Here is a 19,724-nt window from a genome sequence, read left to right as displayed (position 1 = left end):
GAAGAGCTTAATTTAGGTGTTGATTTAGTATTTATTTAGGTCCACACCAAGGGAAGAAAATTTTTGAAGCATAAGACAATGAATGGTGTTGTCTTTGTAATAACCAACTCTAAATTAGGCAAGAAAAAGCAAGCTATGAGAGCAAATGTTTATAATGTAGAAGATCTTTCCCCTGATGATGATTGGATAGTGGAAAATGCTGAAAATTCAGATTTGGATATGGATATAGATATTTCAAACAAAGAAGACTTGCTTCCAATGGGAAAAGATGTTGATGACGATGTTGTCTTTGCCCTCTTGATAATTTGGAGATTCCTAATTTAGATGAGCTTAAGATTGGTGTAGGTGGAGATGTTATAGAAAATGATGAAGATGAGACAAGATAGAGGATGATTATTATGTTGAAAACCATAGAAGTCAATCCCAAATAGCAAGGCAGAATGGCCAACCCCAAAAACAATATAGCGGGATAGTGGATAGTGGGATGGTCACTATTCTAAATATTTGAAATAAACTAAATATAAATTATGCTACACATATATATATGATGAACTAAAACAAAGAGGAAAAACAAAATAGAACAAAGAAGAAAAACAAAACAGAGAAGGAAAACAAAAAATAGAGTGGTCAATTGGAAAAAAGCTCTAAGCTCGCCGAAAATCATCAAAAGAAATGTTTGGGTATCACCAAAAAAAGTTTGAGTATCAATGAAAAATGTCTAGGTATCGTTGGAAAACGACTGGGTCTCCTCTGATGCAGATGGGTCAGGTCTTAAATTGTTTGGGTTTTGCCAGAGATGAAGACAGCCAAAACTTGGCCAAAAATGGTGACTTGCACCAGAAAACTACATTGCCCGCTACAAAGCGCGCAGAACCAACGATAATTTGTTGGAGATGGAGGACGAAGTACTAGGGTTTGGTTTCAAGCAATCCTACATAGAAAACAGCAATGTAAAAAGGGGAGCAAAATCCCAAGATTGCCCCACTAAAAAGCGTTTCTACATTCAAAAAGGGGGGACAAACTTGAAATTTTACCCTATGTGATATGGCGGTCAAGATTTTCCCTTTTCATGCCCGCGATTCACCCCACGACAGTCACTCCTCAAAAACCGCAACACAATGAGCTCTGAAACACAGCAGGGAGCCACTCTGCTCCACCATGATAGTTGCACTATCGCATGCTATTAACTATTTTGATCAAAACTTGAATGATTTATTAGATGTTTAGAGTTGAAATGTTGAACTATTTCCTTTTATGCTTTAATATTATGATGTATTGCTTTTGTTTTGGTAAAAACTTATGTGACTTTATAACTTGAGTTGTTAAAGACCTATGAGTCTTTAGTTGAAGTTTAACTAAATGTTTGGTGTGATTTAAGGATGTTTCATATAATTTTGCAATTTAGTTGACTCCGAGGAGTCGTGCTATAATCCACCAATTCCACAATTCAAGACCCCCCTTTGCTCCAACCTTGAAACTCAATTTTGACAACCTTGGCCTCTAGCGTAGGATTCTGATAGAAACTAGATCAGAATCGTAGAAAGAAAATTTCTACTAACAGAAAAGAATACAAATGATTCCCAAGACTTATAAGAGGCCTGGACTCTCACTCAACAATCTGCATTTCCTCTCAAATCACAACATAAAAACTTCCTGTCAGGCCATTTTCTTATTTATAGGCACATATTTCTCTTTTGAAACCAGCTCCCAACTAACTAACTAACTCTCTGATTAAGATTAACTAATTATACCTCTAACTATTTATCTAACCAACTAATGTCTACCTATCAAATTCTTCATTTATGGCCCAAATTATCATTGTCAATCCTTCTAATCCTTCTTTTAAAAAGCATTTTCTCACCATAAATTTTTGCAACAATTACACCACCCATAGACCATAGTAAAAGTGAATTAAGATTTTTTTGTGTTTCTCGAAAGTCAAACAGATTCATTCTCATAGTTCCTAGTGGTTGATATTATTTGGATTAAAAGTATTGAGAGAGGAAAATGACAGAATCAAGACTTTGAATAATATTTTCTTGATTTTGTGATGTAAAGCATGGTAGTCAAAATCAAGATTCTACGTAGGATCGGAAAGGAGATGAAAGATCTAACATGGATCGTAAGATCCTACAAATTGTATATATACATAAAAAACAGTATAAATATGAAGATGAGAGATGCTAAATAAAGCCAGATGCCCACTAAAACAGAGCAAAGATGAAGATGAGAGACGGGAGGAAAAAGATAAGATAGGTAATGTATTCTAATGAGAAGATTATTTTACCCTTTAAAAAAAATTTAAAAGTGTCATTTTAAGGGTAAAAAAGAAAAGTCAGTTTATTTTTAAAAGATAAAAAGTCTTTTTTACCCTTAAAAAACCCTAAAAGATAAAGCCATAAATTTAGCAACTTAAATTGACAAGCAAAAACAGCCCCAACCACATAAACACCGAAAGAATCTAGAGAGAGAACAGCAGCGGCGTAGCATCACACAACAGCAGGACGGAACATGCTGTAGGTTGCAGAACAAAGCTTCGCAAGTCGAAAAATGAAGCTTCGCAGGTTGCAGATCACACAATCGCCAGAACAAACCACAGTCGCCAGAGCAAAGCAAAACGGGGTTGTGTAAAGTGAAACAGAATTGCAGAGTAGAGGAAGGAAGGAAATTCTGAGTAAATTTTGGGGATTTTAGCGTTTCAATAGATTTTAAGCAAACAGAGTCAAAAAAACGCGGGTCACAGGTCATTGGGGTTAAAAATTGGGTTTTCTCAGCATGCTGGGGTCATTCGTGCTTACCGATTTTATGGTTCAGGACGGCGATCCCACCCGATCCTAGTTATTTTTTGACAGCAAGCTAGCACAGAGAGAGGGTTGGGAATCATAAAATCATGCGATTTTACAAGCCAACACGTGATTTTGACTACTATGATGTAAAGCACTCACCTTACTTATATACTAATAATCCTAATTAGGAGGAAACAAATCATTAGATATTAAAATAATTCTAATATACTCTATGATCAAGATATGAATGAATATTTCCATATATTGATGGTTGCCACATTCATTGCAAATGCAATCAGTACAATACAAGAGGGAACATTGTTGATTTTTACGAGCCAATAGCATTGCCCACCCGTACTCCATGCAACATAGGGAATTCCCTACAACTACAACCCATAGTCCCTAAATACCACTTACTTCTGAAGATTTTGGTTACATGCAAAGGTCCACCATAGTAGCCAACTTTTAAGAGGGACAATCTTGGGATTTTGCTCCCCTTTTACATTTCTGATATCTTCTTCTCCCTCATCGAGCCCTAACATTTCCTCCCTTTCTGTTTCTCTTGCTTTTCTAGTGTGACATGCTTTCAGTTTCTCTTGCTTCTCTAGTGCGATATCAAGAGTCACCATTTCCGACCAACTTCTTGTCATCTTCTTCATCTCCATTCTTCTTCATCTCTGGCAACATGTTTTGACGTAACCCATACATTTCTAGTCATCTTCATCTCCAGTGAAGCTTCCGATGTGACTAGACATTTTTCGGTCATCTTCTTCATCTTCAGCAAAGTTTCCAAGGTGACCCAAACATTTTCTGGTGACTAAACACTCTGTATTCTATTTCCCTTTGCTGTTTGTTATTTATTTCCTTCTCTGTTTTGTTCCAAATTTAAACACCTCATACAGAAGCAATGATTGTTCCCCCCAATCAGTCACAAGGAACTACCTCTGTTGGTTCCTTAATTTTGTTATTATTGACATTTGACATGTGTTATGTTCTCAAACTTTCACTTTTCATCACTAATTACATGTCTTTAATTTGTGTATTAATTTTATATTTTTCAGCATATATATGGGTGTAGCTTAATTTATACAATAACAAACCAAGCCTTATCTCACTAGGTGAGGTCGACTACATGAATCACACGAAACCATTAAATTCGGTCAAAAACCAAATTTTTCAGACATGTGGTTAATCAAAAGATCTCTTTCAATAACTTCGTCTAAGGTAAAATCTACTCTACTTACTAGCAACTCCAAAGGTCTTCTTTGCACATCACTAAACCACCTTAGATGATTTTCAGTTATCTTTTCCACTATAGATACTACTCCAATATTCACTCATATATTATCATTTTGTATCATGTCCTTTCTAGTGTGTCCACTCATCCATCTTAGCATTCTCATTTCTATCACTCCCACTTTTTTCTCGTGTAGCTTAATTTATATTAGGTATATTTAAAACTTCAGAATAGCAATCATCCAGCTATTCCGTTGGAGGGTTTTTGGGGTCAACCGCTCTATGATCTAGGATTGACTACTATGAGGTTCACACAGTAACCAAGGTCAAACAGATGCTTCCCTGTGAAACAATTTAATAGAAGTAGGACAACAACTCACAAAGTGAATTACTCAATAATAACGCATGGAATTAACAACACAAGAACCAAGATAAAATAGAGTCCCCTGTTTTTTGCACCTACAATCGTCAAAGTTTGTAAAATGCAAGGATTCCAAGTTTTATTTCCCCAAATGGCAATATACATTCAGAACCATGATACATGGTCAATTTAGTAGGATGTTGTTGCAAACCCTTGAATCATATGAGTACGAGACGACGAGTTATCTTCTCACTAGAAAGTAGGGTATTCACGGTCTGGATTGGTTTGGTTTTAGGGGAGAATCCATCCGAAACAATCATTAAAACTACAAGCAGTTCAGTTTGGTTTGGTTGAAATCTATTATATTCAAACCAAACCAATCTTAAGCAATTTGGTTTGGATTGGTTGATTCAGATTTTTGTTTCTTTCATTTATATCTCAAAGGACACACACTGCACTTCCAATATAAAACTAAGCTTTATCAATTGGTGAATACTCTGCACTCTAATGAGTGAGATTGTGTAATTCTAACATCTCATTAGACCACATACATGATATTACTATTAAGTGATACAGTCATATGGACACCAACTACTTCAAAATAGATAATGAAATATAAAAGGAAAATCTTAATAGAGGCAACAATGAAATCAACCGGAGAAAATGATGAATACATAAACCATAGACAATGAGCATTGAATCAATCAAAAGCCATATAACAACTAATTTTATAATTGAGACGTAAAAGAGAAGCTATTACTATGAAGCTAGAGAAGCTTGTAGAAGATCTGAATTGACCGTACACTACAATTCCAATATAAAAATATATACCTCACAGAAAAATATGCACTCTTTTATATTATGTTATAGCAAAATATGCTGATAACATTTCTTTACAGTGCAAATAATACTGTTTTGATGTGGATATACCTCACACCCAGAACTCTGTAGTTGTGTTGTGCATATAATATTTTCTCATTAATTCAAACATAATAAAATTGACAGATAAACTGATAAAGCATTGAACAATGAACATCTCGGATAAGGAACTTTGTCTCGTTTCATTCAGTCATCTCTTTAGAATTAAGTATCAAAATTATTAATCATGCAAATTTAAAGGGAAAGCAAAAGCATTAAGAAACCAATTTACAATTTGAAGTGTAGTATAACAACTAACAGATCTAGAAAGTTTCTCTAACAGATTACTGTGTTAAAAAGGCAACCAATACCCCTCTCAAATTGCACCCAATACCCTCCACCAATAGAACTTGACTTCAAAAATATTTCATGTACTTGTAGCAACTTGTTTGATGTTTAAACCCTTTCATGGAATACAATAATTATCCCCACACCATTCTCTCCTTTAATTCACTAGGAAACTGCCTCACACTCTCTAAGATTCTTAGCCCCAGAATCTTGTCTTCTATCAGGGTCAACTCCTTTTTGTGGCTACCCCAAAAATAAATAAATTTTATAAATAAGATGCAGCACACTTACATTGAGAACAAGACTCAGAAAAATAAGGACAATCGTGCAGAAAGGCAAATCTTCTTCAAACTAAAGTTTTGCAACCAAAATTCTACACTAGATGGGAGAATAGTGTGTGTGTGTGTGTGTGTGTGTGTGTGTGTGTGTGTGAGAGAGAGAGAGAGAGAGAGAGAGAGTTTACCTGGTATAGAGAGAAGAGAATGCAAAGAACAGGTCAGGGACTTAGGGTTCAGTGTGAATGTGAATAGCGAAAAAAACCGAAGGCTGAAGCTGGTCGAACGAAGCCAGAAGTAGCCAGCTGAGTGAACTGAAAATCTGTGAAATGGGTGAATCACAAGAGTAGATACCTTGTTGTTTTGATATGTTACGGTTGGGCTAAGGTGAACTGCATTTCAGTTGTTGAACTGGGTTTAAACAAAGAGTCCTGTTTGGTTTTTTAAAATAAGTTGAGCTGTGAGATTAGCTTATACAGTTTTCTGAACAGCCCAGAAATTAATTAATTAATTGAGTAATAAATTTATATTAAAATAATATTATATATATGAAGTAAATTAAATTTATAATTTTGTTTATTTTATCAATTTGTAATTATTTTTATTCTTCCATGAAAAAGTACTAATGTGTTTGGATAAAATTCTTTTAAGTTTCTTAACAATTTTAAGTTAAAAATGTTAAATTCTAGTATAAATATTTTTAAAATTTTAATATTTTTAATTAATTATTTTAAGAAAAAATTCTCGGTAAAAATTAAAAATGTGATTAGTTTAACTACCTTTTATAAAAGGTTTATTTATTTTTATATAAAGTTTAAATTAACCATTAATAATTATTAATAAAAAAATTATAATAAAAAATTTACAATATTTATTCTCATTAAGGCTAATTTTATTCTCCTATTTATTTAATAAATTTAAATATTATAACTAGTGTCTTAAGACTTAAAAATATAATATAAATATAAACATAATTTAGATCACGTGTAATATAATATAAATATAAACACATTTACATATTTTTTTAATTTTAATATTAACATATTAATGTATTTATTTTTGTAAAATTTAATGTAGTTTTGAATTTTAATATTAATAATTTACTTTAAATTTTAGTATTAGAAACTAATAATTGGTATTTGATTAATAAAAAATAATAAAATGAATGAATAAGAATTAATAAGTTTATATATTAAAAAGTTTACGCAACAATAGAATAAAAAAGAATTAATATTAATTTAGTGCAATTAACATATTTATTCATTTTTTTAACTTTAATATTAACATATTAATGCATTTATGCTTACAAAATTTATGATAATTTTAAATTTTAATATTAATAATTTATTTTAAATTTTATTATTAAAAATTAATTATTTGTATATGATTAACAAAAAATAGTTAAATGAATGAATAAAAATTAATGAGTTTATAAATTTGAAAAGTCATGCAACAATAGAATGAATAAGAATTAATATTAATTTAATACGATTAATATATTTACTATTTTTTAAACTTTAAAATTAACATATTAATGTATTTATTCTTGCAAAGTTTAAAATATTTTTAAATTTTAATATTAATAGTTTACTTTAAATTTTAATTAAGTGCGATTAACATATTTACATTTTTTTTTTATAACTTCAACATTAAAATATTAATACATTTATTCTTGTAACATTTAAAGAATGATATAATCAATTTTTATTAATAATAATTCATATGTACCAATTAATTTCAAACTTTAAAATAGTTTAAATATTATCATAAAAATTTTATAAAAATATTTTTTATTTTATAATTAATAATTATAATATTATATTATAACAAAATAATATATCTGTGTATTGCACAGCTCACCTTACTAGTTAGATAATATTTACAATAATGTTAAATAATATTTACTAATTAGATAATATTTACAATAATGTCATTATATTTTCATTCTTGTCGTTCTTAAATGTTTTTATTTTCAAAAAAAATGTTAAAAATACATATTTTTTCATTTTTAAATTTAGGTTGGATTTTGAAGATGTTTTTAAGAAAACTACTTTCTAAAACTCAACTAAACACATTTTTCTCTTCCATGTCCTATTTTCATTAAAAAAAAAAATAAACAAAGTAATGTTTAAAATCTTAATAAACATGAAAATATTTTTGTAATAAAAATACAATCTTATCCATCAATATTCTCAAATCCAAACATTCTTTATATTGTTTCTCGTCTTTAGTTATCATCTATTCATAACTTTCATTATTACTTATAATTATATTAAAAAAATCATTTAAAGTTAATCTTATTAGAATATAATAATAACTCATATTAATGAATTTATAACAATTTCATAAGATAAATATACTATAAAACATTTTATATAGTTTTATGTTTTATATACCTTTCATATACCTTTCGGATTATTAGTATTTTATATTTTATATTTTAAAATTTTAAATAAAATAAATTTAGTTATTAATATTAATAAAATTTATTAATTATTATAAAGAGTAAAAAATTTTGAAATGAAGCATTAATATTTTTAAAAATAATATTTAAATTAAATAAAATATTAAAATATTTTTAAAAATCATTTGTATAACATAACTCCAAGAATATTTAAAACATATTAACATTTCTAGAAACTAGAATTTAAGAATCATAATTCCCCCGAAACATGATTTTTATGAACTAAAAACAATTTATCGCGCCAAATATTCTTTCCTTAGTTTATAAACATGAAAAATGTCTGAAAGAAAATGAATAATAATAAGATAAAGAATGAAAAAAAATTAATTAAATTAATGTTATTGATAGAAAGTGATTTATTTAAATGTGTTTGAAAATTAGATTAATAGATTAAAAATTTCAAAAATTCAATAATTAAGTTTTGTTTAGATATTTGGATAGGAAAAGAAGAAAAATGTTTGAATAAGTACGGAGGTAGGAAGAGAGGAGAAGAGAGGGAGAAAGAAGGTTAAATTCCTCATTTGTGTGGATATTTAATATTAAGAGTAGAGAGTGATAGAAGTTTAATTATATAAATAATATTATTGTCTTTTATATCTTTTATTCATAATTTTTATTTATTTATTATTTTCAAAACATACAAAAAATTAATATTCTTCTTTCTCTAAAAATTAATATCTTTAAAATTAATATTTTTATTTTTTATAATTTTTTTAAAAAAAATCTCAATTTAAAAACTAACATATTTTGAAAAATAAAATAAAACCATAATCGTGTAAGAGTACAAGAGTAAGAGAGAGAATAAATAATCCATAATGAAAAAATTCAAAAAATCAAGGTTAGGAGGGTTTTGAAGGATTTAGAAAAACCTCATAACCCTTCTCCTCATAATTAATTAACTTCTAAACAAGGGTTAAACCCCACTAATTCCTCTCTTCTCCTCCTCTCCTAAACATGACATCTAAACATAGCCTAAAGAAAAATAATAAGTTAAAGGATTAAAGGTAAAATTTTGTCTAAGTTAAAGAAAAATTAATATATAAGTTTTTTTAACTTTATTTTATATTTTGATTTGATACTATTTTTTATTATGATTTTCTATTTGTATTTTTATTTTGATTTAATTTTTTTTTAAAACATCATTGGTTTATTGATGTAGAATGTGCTTGATTTCCAAATTGTGCAAAATCTGAGTGTAATGTAGCATGCTTTAGTTCATTGAATTACGCATAAATTATATGAATGCATAATGCTTTTGTTTATTTAATCATGCAAGACATGATTTATCCAATCGATTGGGTAGTGTATATGTACATATAGTTACGTATAGGGTGTGATAAATCTTAATTTTAATGAATTTTTAGTTAGTTTTCTAGGATCTTTTTAATAAGAAAGTGTAGTTTAGAAGATGAAAAATCTCATGAAAATATATAATTGTTCAAGTAATTCAAATTTTATTTTAGTAAATCAATTTTTTTGGATTGAAAAAAAATTTTATATAAATATTGTTGATTGAATTAGTTTTGCTTGAGATTCTAATGAAAACACATAAATTAAAGGCTTTAAGAGGTCAAATGGGTTTAGTGTAATCACTTTGGGTATAAAAAATGAACACTTTAGAGGCTTAGAAGCAAGAACATCCTGCACGTAGTCACTTTTATGCTAAAAGTAGTCACTCTAAATTCAGGCCTATATTATATATATATATATATATATATATATATATATATATATAATTACATATATACATATACATATTTTTTTTAAAAATGATGTTGTGAGCATTTAACTATGATGTCTTTGTACGTTGAATTTGATGTTGTATGCTAATAATAGTATGAAATGGCTTGGATTTATGTATGTATGAGTTGTATAGTTGCTGAGTATAAAGCTTATGTAAGTTGTGTGGATTGAATAGATTTAATTAGTGTAAACTATAGGATTCTTTCTATAGCAAGATATCTTACTGTAAGGAGATAAGTTGTCTAGAAATAAGCTCTTTGGAGCACTGTAGCGAGAAGTAGATAAGGTTGATCCAACTAACACTCTTGCTGGAGCGAGGAGATTCTCATTGCCGCAAAAATGACAGATAGCAGGAAGGATGCATTATCTAGTATATCTCGTTGTAGCGAGAACTGCTGCTCAATGTAGCAAGAAGGTTGCAAGCTTGGGGATATTTAAGAGTATTTTGTCAAACTGACATGGTAAGAATCAATTTTCCTTCATAATCTTTACTTGAGATATATGATGATATATACACGCATAAAACATAACTATTTTTGGCTATACACAAATTAAGGCAATTATCATAATTAGATAATTACTATAATTAATAACTTATCCCAAAACTTTCTACTAAGATCTCGTAGAAATCAATTTCCACCACAACTCACGCTAACAGCCCCTCACGTTGGTGCATAAAGATCTCGAATGCCCAACTTGTTGAGGGAGTTGTAAAAGTTTTTGCTACATACAACTTTCATGAGTATATCTGCCAACTGCTCTTTAGATTTAACGAATAGAAATTGAATTATCTGGGTCTCTAGATTTTGTTTGATAAAGTGTCGTTCCACTTTCATATGTTTGGTTCGATCATGTTTAACTATATTATGAGCAATAGCAGCCTTGTTGTCATAAAATAGTTTCATTGCACAACCTGGGGCAAAGCCAATTTCAGTCAATAGTCTTTGAATCCACAAAAGCTCACAAAGACCCGTAGCCATCCCATGAAACTTAGCTTCAGCACTTGATAGGGACACAACCTTTTGTTTCTTACTTCTCCATGTGACCAGATTCCCTCTGACAAAGGTGAAATAACCTGAGGTTGATTTTTTGCTAGTAGTATCTCCAGCCCAGTCAGCATATGTATAACCTTTAACCTATAGGTGATCATTTTTTGTGAACATTAAGCCTTTTCCAGGTGAGGACTTCAAGTATTGAAGGATTCGGGTTACAGCCTTCATGTGATCTATACTTGGGTTGTGCATGAACTGGCTCACTATGCTTACTACATAGGCTATGTCAGGCCATGTATGTGATAGATAAATAGGCCTGCCAACTATCCTTTGGTATCTTCCTTTTTTTGTTGGCACTTGGTCTAGATGGTCTCCAAGTTGATGATTCTGAACAATTGGAGTATCTCTAGGCTTGCAATCTAGGAACCCAACTTCTGATAAAAGATCTAGGATATATTTTCTTTGAGATAAAAAGATGCCTTGTTTTGATTTAGCAACCTCAATCCCTAAATATATTTGAGTCCTCCTAGATTTTTCATTTCAAATTCAGTTCCCAATTGCTTTTGAAGTTTTGTTATTTCTTCTAAGTCATCTCCTGTGATGATCATATCATCTACATAAACTATCATTGTCATTATCTTTCCTTGGTGATGTTTCAAGAATAATGTGTGGTCTGCATTGCTTTGCTGAAAGCCATATTTTTTCATTGCCACGTTTAAATGCCCGAACCATTCTCTCGGAGATTACTTCGAATCGTACAAAGTTCATTGTAGCTTGCAAACCAACTTATTATCAACGCTTGTCTCATATCTTGGAGGGATGTCCATGTAAATTTCTTCATTAAGATGTCCATGGAGGAAGGCGTTCTTGACATCTAATTGATGCAATGGCCAATCAAGGCTTACTGCAAGAGATAATAATACTCTAATAGTGCTAAACTTGGCCACTAGTGAGAAGGTTTCTTGATAGTCTATGCCATATGTTTGTGTAAAACACTTGGCTACTAGTCGTGCCTTGTACCTTTCAATCGACCCATCGACTTTGTACTTGATGGAGAAGACACACTTACACCCTACTGTTTTTTTTTTTTCCTTTTGGTAAAGGAACAAGAGTCCATGTTGCGTTCTTGTTTAATGCTTCCATTTCTTCATTCATAGCTTGAGTCCATTTCGAGTCTTCAAGAGCCTCTCCAATGTTAGTAGGGACACTTTGTGAGGAGATTTCATTAGCAAACTTCTTAAGAGGATCATACAGTGCCTTTGTGGAAACATAATTAGCAATCAGATACCTTGATCTATGGCTCTCCACTTCAGGAGAATATCTTCTCAGTGGTTTTTCCTGATTATGCCTAAAGGTAGCTTATAGCCAACAGATGTATCAACATTGCTAGATACATTAGGGGTGAGTGGAGTGTTTACCTCAATAATATTCTCAAGAGGTGGATCATTGGAAGGTATTGGAGAGTGGCGGGTTCCACTGCTTCAACTTCTAGAGGAGGAGACCCTTCTGTAACTGCAGCTGTTTCTGTTTCTAGAGGAAAGCATTATGTAGATGCAGCTACTTCCATTTTTGTTGGAGTTTGTGGAGCCTCATCAGATAGTGTATTAGTATCCTTAAACTAGTCAAATGTTAGCCAATTCAACTCTTCTTGTTGTTTCTCCTCCGGAAGAGCAGAATTGGATGGTGTGGGGGAGTAGAAGATGTCAGACTTGAGGAAAGAAACATCCATGGTTACATGTGTGTCAAGTAGTGGGATCATAGCAGCGATATCCTTTTTGATGTGCACCATATCCCAAAATAAGGCAACAAATAGCACAAGGGCTGAGCTTTGTTCGTTGCTTCTTATGTAGGTGAACAAACATAACACACCTAAAAACTTGTGGTGAGAGCATTTGTTTGGTGAGTAAAGGCACAAAAGTGACAACATCTACCCAATGTTGGCTAGGCACATATGCTCCAAGTAAAAGAGCCTAAGCTGTTTCGAGGATATGGTGATTCTTGCGTTCCGCAACGCTATTCTGTTGAGGAGTGTGAGGATATGAAGTCTCATGGATAATTTCATGCTGTTGAAAATAATTATGAAATTGGTGATTGACAACCACGCGTAATAGTGTCAAATAAAACTAGATTTTGCAAATAATTTTATAATATAGAGAACAAACCTAGGTCATCTCACAAGGATACAAATTCATTGTGTTTCCAATTTTAAACATGCAACGATGATTAATTTATGGGTTTTGTGATTTAAAGATGAAGTAAAAATGAAAGTAATTTAAATGAATTTAAATGAAAACAAATCTAAAATTGAAAACGAATTTAAAATTTGAAAATGGATCTAAAAATGAAAACGAATTTAAAATTTAAAAATGGATTTAAAACTGAAAACGAATTTAAATTTTGAAAACAAATTTAATTTAATTCAAAAAAATAAAAACAAAAATAAAAACAAATTGAAAATAAACGAATTGGAAAACAAAAATGAAAACAAAAACAAAAATGAAACGCAAAACGAATTAGAAAACAAAAACGAGAATTAAAATCACAAATCGAAATCACGAATCATAGACGCAAACTATGATTACTATACTGAGTTTTGCCTAAATCTCAAATGTAAAAGCAATCAATCGATCAATATCACACTCAAGAACAAAACCAAATTTAGTCAAATTATGCATGCTCCAATCTTAATCAAGAATTGTGAAAAAGTAAAAAGACAAACTCAGAGCAATCAATCGATCTTGAAATATATGCTCAAGACGAGATGATTCGTGAGAAAATAATAATTGAGCAGTAGCAGAATCCAAAAAGAGGAAAGTGAATGATACGAAAAAGGTTTTCTCTCAAAGTAGGAAAAGGTCTTTACAGAAAAATGAAATTATCAAAAATAAAATTATGAAAAGGGAAAAGAGAAGTAGATAGATCTAAAATCTACCTTTTGACCCCTATATATATTAGTCTTAATGAAAATGGAAATAAATGGGTCAAGACCTCTGCAAGTAATTATAATAAAAGCCTTTAAAGGGTATGTTTTAAGTCTAAACTTCAAAAATTAATAGAAAATAGCTTCGAACTCCAAACAACATGATCCATATGACAAAATTGAAGCTAAGGAAGTTAGGAATCCATTGCAAAAAGAATTAGCCAAAAAGGAGATCTACAAAAAAATTTATGACCAAAATAGTGGACAAAGGTCATAATAGCAAAAATAAGAAATATAAAAAAAGGTAGAAAATATTCATAAAAACTCCAATTTAATGCAAGAAATGTAAAAACATGCTAAATGAAATAAAATAAAGCAAAAAAATATTTTGGGAGATGTAATAAGGCTATAAATATGAGTACAAAATATGAATCATTAGTGATTTACATATTTGCCACCATTATCAAAACGAATGATACAAATCTTTGCTAAGTATTGAGTTTGAATCATTTGATGGAATACTTGAAACGTATGAAACACCTCATTTTTTTTGTTTCAATAAGTAAATCTAAGTCAGTACAGTCATCTATAAATGTCGAGGATTTTGCAGATGGTCCCCACACATCAGAGTGGATCAAGGCAAAAGAGACATTAGTTTTATTCATACGTAATGGGAAATGAACTTGATGACTCTTAGCTAAAATACAAGTCTCACATTTAAAGTCCAACAATGATGTATCTGAAAACAAACTAGGAAACACATGTTTCAAGTACCCAAATGAGGGGTGGCCAAGCCGACAGTTGTTCGGAGGGCAAGTGTACCCATTGAGAAGTAATAAAGGGTTCTTAAATTAAGTTCCCAAAATATCGTTCCACAAGGATTGATTTTCAATTACTAAGAATTTCCTAATTCAATTGTTTAAACTTCAAAGATACGAGATTGATTAAAAATAAGAATTTATAAAATCAATTATAAAATTAAGAGTAAGGAATACACTGCACGCCTTGGTTAAACTTATTGGAGAGGAACCTAGGACATATGGGTTTTCTCATTCAATCCTTTATGTTATTTTTCTATTTAACTCTAAATTCAAATTCCTTGTGATTACCAATCATTCATACAAATACTATTAATATCCAATGGTCACGCAATATTAATATTCTTTTCTCTAAATTGACATCCCCAATGGTCATGCAAGACATTAATTTAAGAAAGCTTTAGGAGCCTACGAATTTGTTAATTTAATAACGATTAGAAGAGAAAGATTGGTTTGATCCACCTAATCCTTTGTCTCATTTTATCCTATAGATCTATTAATTAACCGAGGTACGGTCACCTGACGATATAATTAATTAGGATTAAGAAAGAAGCGCAATAGGATAAAATCTAATCACAAAACAGAAATCAAATTTAAATTCAAATATCAAAATTCCATAAATTCATGAACAATAGTTCTTATAGCCCTAGCTATGGACTTAGTTACTCATGCTAAAGAAAAGAACTAAAACAATCATAAACAAAGCCATAATCAAAAGAAATAGCAAACTAGAGTGTGAGATGTGTTCCCGGTCTTCAAGTACGATCGCTTAAAGCTCCAAGTATTGCCAAGCATGTGCCAAGAATCTCGTGCAAAAGAGACGAGATCAAATGTATTCTAGAGCCAAAGCCAAGATGTAAAGACAGTGTTCTCCCAATGGTGCCTCAAATCATTCCTTTTATAGCATTTGAAAACCCTAAAAACTTTCATAAATGGGCTTCCCGCAAATGAGCACGGCCGTGCAAGGCCTTAAGCACGACCGTGCATGGGCTCGAAGCACCCCGTGCTTATTGAATGGGTCTAGGCATGCTGACTGCTGTGAAGCTCTAATCTTCCATCAATTTGGGCCCAGAATGCACCCAAAATCCACTTGCAGTCTCTTTATACCAAACTGCACAATTAATATATAAATTAGTGTAAACCCAAATAAAATAAAGATCAAATATGAATATATGGGCTGTAAAAGAGGACCTAATTACAGACTTATCAACTCTCCCATACTTATTTGTTTGCTTGTCCTCAAGCAAAGTGCTGGTTAAGAGTAACATAATAACTTAAAACATAATACCACACAAGGAACCCGAGATGAGGAGATAAAGAGAGCAACAAGAGTAACATCATTGAGCATAAGCAATCAAAAGGATTCCCAATTAGAATCTTATATTTCTATACTTTTCACTCAAACATCAAACTGAGGTACTCTACTTTCCTCTCTCACTAAAGGACAAATAAGATATTACTCAATTCTCCTAAAGAAGAGTGTACTACCATAGGCTTGACTATAAACCGACTCTCCACTAAATAAATTAAATGCAAGTAAAAATCATGAGGTCTTTTCTCTGGTTATAATGTGGCCAAGAGGTTATAATAATTTGAGGTGAGATAAATGAAAGAAAGGGGATATACAAAAGGGTAATAAATTACATCCCCTAATTTTACAAATGAAGCTCTTGGAGTAATTTTTTTTTTTTTTGTATATGAATAGTATATTTACTCCTCTCTCATTTCAATCATATATAACCCTTTTTCTTTTCTTTTCTTTTCTTTTTTTTCTATTTTTTTTCATTTTCTTTTTCATACTTTCTTTCTTTCTTTTGGCATATGAGAGATATAGAGGAGAATTAATCAAACAATTCAACAACTCAATTGCTCCATTCATAAACTCAAGGTCATCAAAATATTTTATAAATTTAATGCAAGGGATCAAGAAAATCAATAAAGCTCAAAGTGGACAACTAGTTGTATCTCAAACATGCTGAAGGCCAAGAATAAAAATCCTATTATGCCTCAATCATATTAAAAACATGCAATTAAAAAGAGAAGTCTTAAGTCGGTTCCAAGTCAAGTTCTAGAGCACAAAACCTAAGGAGATAATCACACAAAACAATGAGGAAAGGGGTACAATTAATTAAATTAAGATAGAAACCCCCTTTAAGGCTCAAAACTCACATCTGTGGGTTAAAGTTTAATGTAGAGCATAAAAGTAAGGAACCTAGCTAATTAGTAGTTTCCAAATGAAAGTATAATGCCAACAATAATCACTCAACATACTCTTCTATCTGGAAAAAATTGGGTTTCATGAGGGAAAAAGTTTTAAATTATCATAAAAAATAGTATAGGCACTTTACTCAGTAACATGCAAATAACAATCATATAATTAGGAACTACTCCCCCATACTTAAGCGAAATATTGTCCTCAATGTTTGAAAGCAATTAACTTAAAAGCATGCAAAGAGGGCAATTGAATAAAAGGAAAGAGGTTCCCTAATAATTCTTGGCGCGATGACTTCGGGTGAGGGAGCACGACCATGCTGAAATCTTGAGCACGCTCATGCTTATGATGTAAAACTTTCTCTTACAACTGCGACTCAATGCACGACTGTGTATGTGATGAGCACGGGCGTGCTTCCAAATCAGAGCTCAAAAGTGTGGGAACAATCAATTCCGTTCTTGCAATCTTTCAATATGCTTATTATTTATTCTAAAAATAAAATATAAATAGCAAAAATTAAAATAAACAAAAAGAAATAAAATTTAAATAAAATAAAAGACACAGAATGCCTCATGGGAGCACTTGTTTAACGTCACGAGCCTGATGTTCCTGTTAAATCATGGTGGGAAGAAGGTATGAGTCTGAGAGGTGACTCCCTTGATATGCAATTGTCTCCCCAACAGCTTTGCCTCCCCAACACCTATTACATCAGAAAAATTATTCATAAGATGAGGATTAGAATAAAGAGAAGAAAATTTAAGCTTCAAATTAGGAGGCTTATTAATGGATGGTTTAAGCTTTTGTCTTTTCTTCTTCTTATATTGCTTCCTCCTTGGCCTTTTTCTTGTGGTTCCATGCTTCACGTAAATTGAAGGAGGAGAAGCAACATTCATAGTGCTCACAAAGTGACAGGACTCTTGGCTAAAAGGGTACTTGAAAGAATTGAAAACTTGAAATATAACTTCCTCATCGTCTAGCCTCAGTGTGAGCTTCCTTTGCTGAACATCTATTATCGTTCTTCCTGTGGCTAGGAAAGGCCTCCCTAGTATGATGGGTACTTCGTCATCCTCTTCCATGTCAAGGACAATGAAATATGCAGGAAACATGAACTTATCTACCTTGACTAGGACATCCTCCACTATGCCCCTAGGATACGTTATTGAACGATCAGCAAGCCGCAGAGAGATTGAAGTTGGCTTGGGTTCTTGCATACCCAACCTTTTAAACATAGAAAATGACATTAGATTGATGCTAGCACCTAAATCATAGAGCGCTTTATCAAAATAAGAATTGCCTATAGTGCATAGAATTGTAAAACTCCCTGGATCCTTAAGCTTAGGTGACAACTTCCTTAGTAAAATTGCTGAGCACTCCTCATTCAATCTGACTGTCTCGAATTCTTCCAATTTCTTTTTGTTGCTTAGCATCTCCTTGAGAAATTTAGCATATTTCGACATCTGTGATATGGCTTCAACAAAAGGAATATTGATGTGGAGCTTTATGAGGATCCCAAGGAACTTATTGAATTGAGGGTCTCTCTGGCTACTCATCAATTGTTGTGGAAATGGAACTTTCAGTTTTGTCACCACTAGTGCATCTTCCCTTGTCTCCTTTTTCGCATCTGGGTGGTAAGCACGACCTTGCTCATCATCTAGCACGGGCGTGCCTTTGTTGAGCACGACCTTGCTTCCGTCTAGCACAGTCATGCCTTCGTTGTCTACAAGGGCGTGCTGTTCTAAGCACGACCGTTCTATTTCAGGCAGCATGGGCATGCAGGGTGATGCAAGGGCATGTTCCTCCTTCAGCACAGGCGTGCATGACTTATGTGTTTGCGTCCTATTCTAATTTTTTCCACTTCTTAGAGTAATGACATTGCATTACTCCCTTGGATTAGGCTCAGGTTGAGATGGTAGTGTTCCCATCACTCTTTGACTCAGAAGATTCGTAATTTGCTCGAATTGTGCACTCATCTTAGAGGAGCTGGCTTGTATTTCAGATTTGACCTCTGCAAACCTCTTATCAGTTCTCTCAATATGTTGGTCCAACTTGGATTCAAGCTCTGTCATCCTCTTATCAGAGTAATGCACATATTGCATCATCTGTTCTTGAAAGTTGGACTGAGATCTATAAGTTTCTTTTCCTTCAGGTCTTGCTCCTTGACTTTGCACATGAGGAGGGCGATAAACACTTGAATTTTGACTTCCAAAGCCATTCCCCCAAGAGTTAGGAGGATTACTCCTCCACCCTAAATTATGATTGCCCATGAAGTTTGCCTCTTCTTGCTTAAATTCTGGGCTTGCAGGAACTCTTACAGGTTGGTTTTGAGCCTTCATTAAAGATTCTAGTTGCTTTGTAAGGGCTGCCATTTGGTTTATTAGTGGGCTGCTGCTCTCTGCTTGGTAGACCGGAGCGGTCTCTTTCCTTTTGATATCGTAAGAGTCAGCAGTGTGCCACTGAAAGCTAGAAGATGTCATCTCATCTATCAGCTTGTATGCATCATCTGAATCTTTTCTTATAAGGGACCCTCCTACTGTGGCATCAATTGTAGCCCTGGTAGTGATTGATAAGCCACTGTAAAAAATTTGTACCTATCTCCACGTTGGAAAATCATGATAAGGACATCTCCTCAAAAGCTCTCCAAACCACTCCTATGCCTCGAATAAGGATTCTGCTTCATGTTGTTGGAAGCAACATATCTCCGTCATAAGCTT

General features: G+C 32.1%; 1 non-coding gene across 1 annotated transcript; it reads left to right on the top strand.

The window, feature by feature from the left end:
* Window positions 1–19,617: 19,617 nt before the first annotated feature.
* Window positions 19,618–19,724, top strand: LOC113853354. Its single transcript, XR_003502527.1, has one exon. It is a non-coding gene; the product is annotated as a small nucleolar RNA R71 (small nucleolar RNA).

Source organism: Abrus precatorius, unplaced genomic scaffold, assembly GCF_003935025.1.
Source record: "Abrus precatorius isolate BTA unplaced genomic scaffold, Abrus_2018 Scaffold10, whole genome shotgun sequence".
Classification (NCBI taxonomy): Eukaryota; Viridiplantae; Streptophyta; class Magnoliopsida; order Fabales; family Fabaceae; genus Abrus; species Abrus precatorius.
The sequence above is the reverse complement of the archived record's forward strand: the minus strand, read 5'-3'. Positions and strand labels throughout refer to the sequence as shown.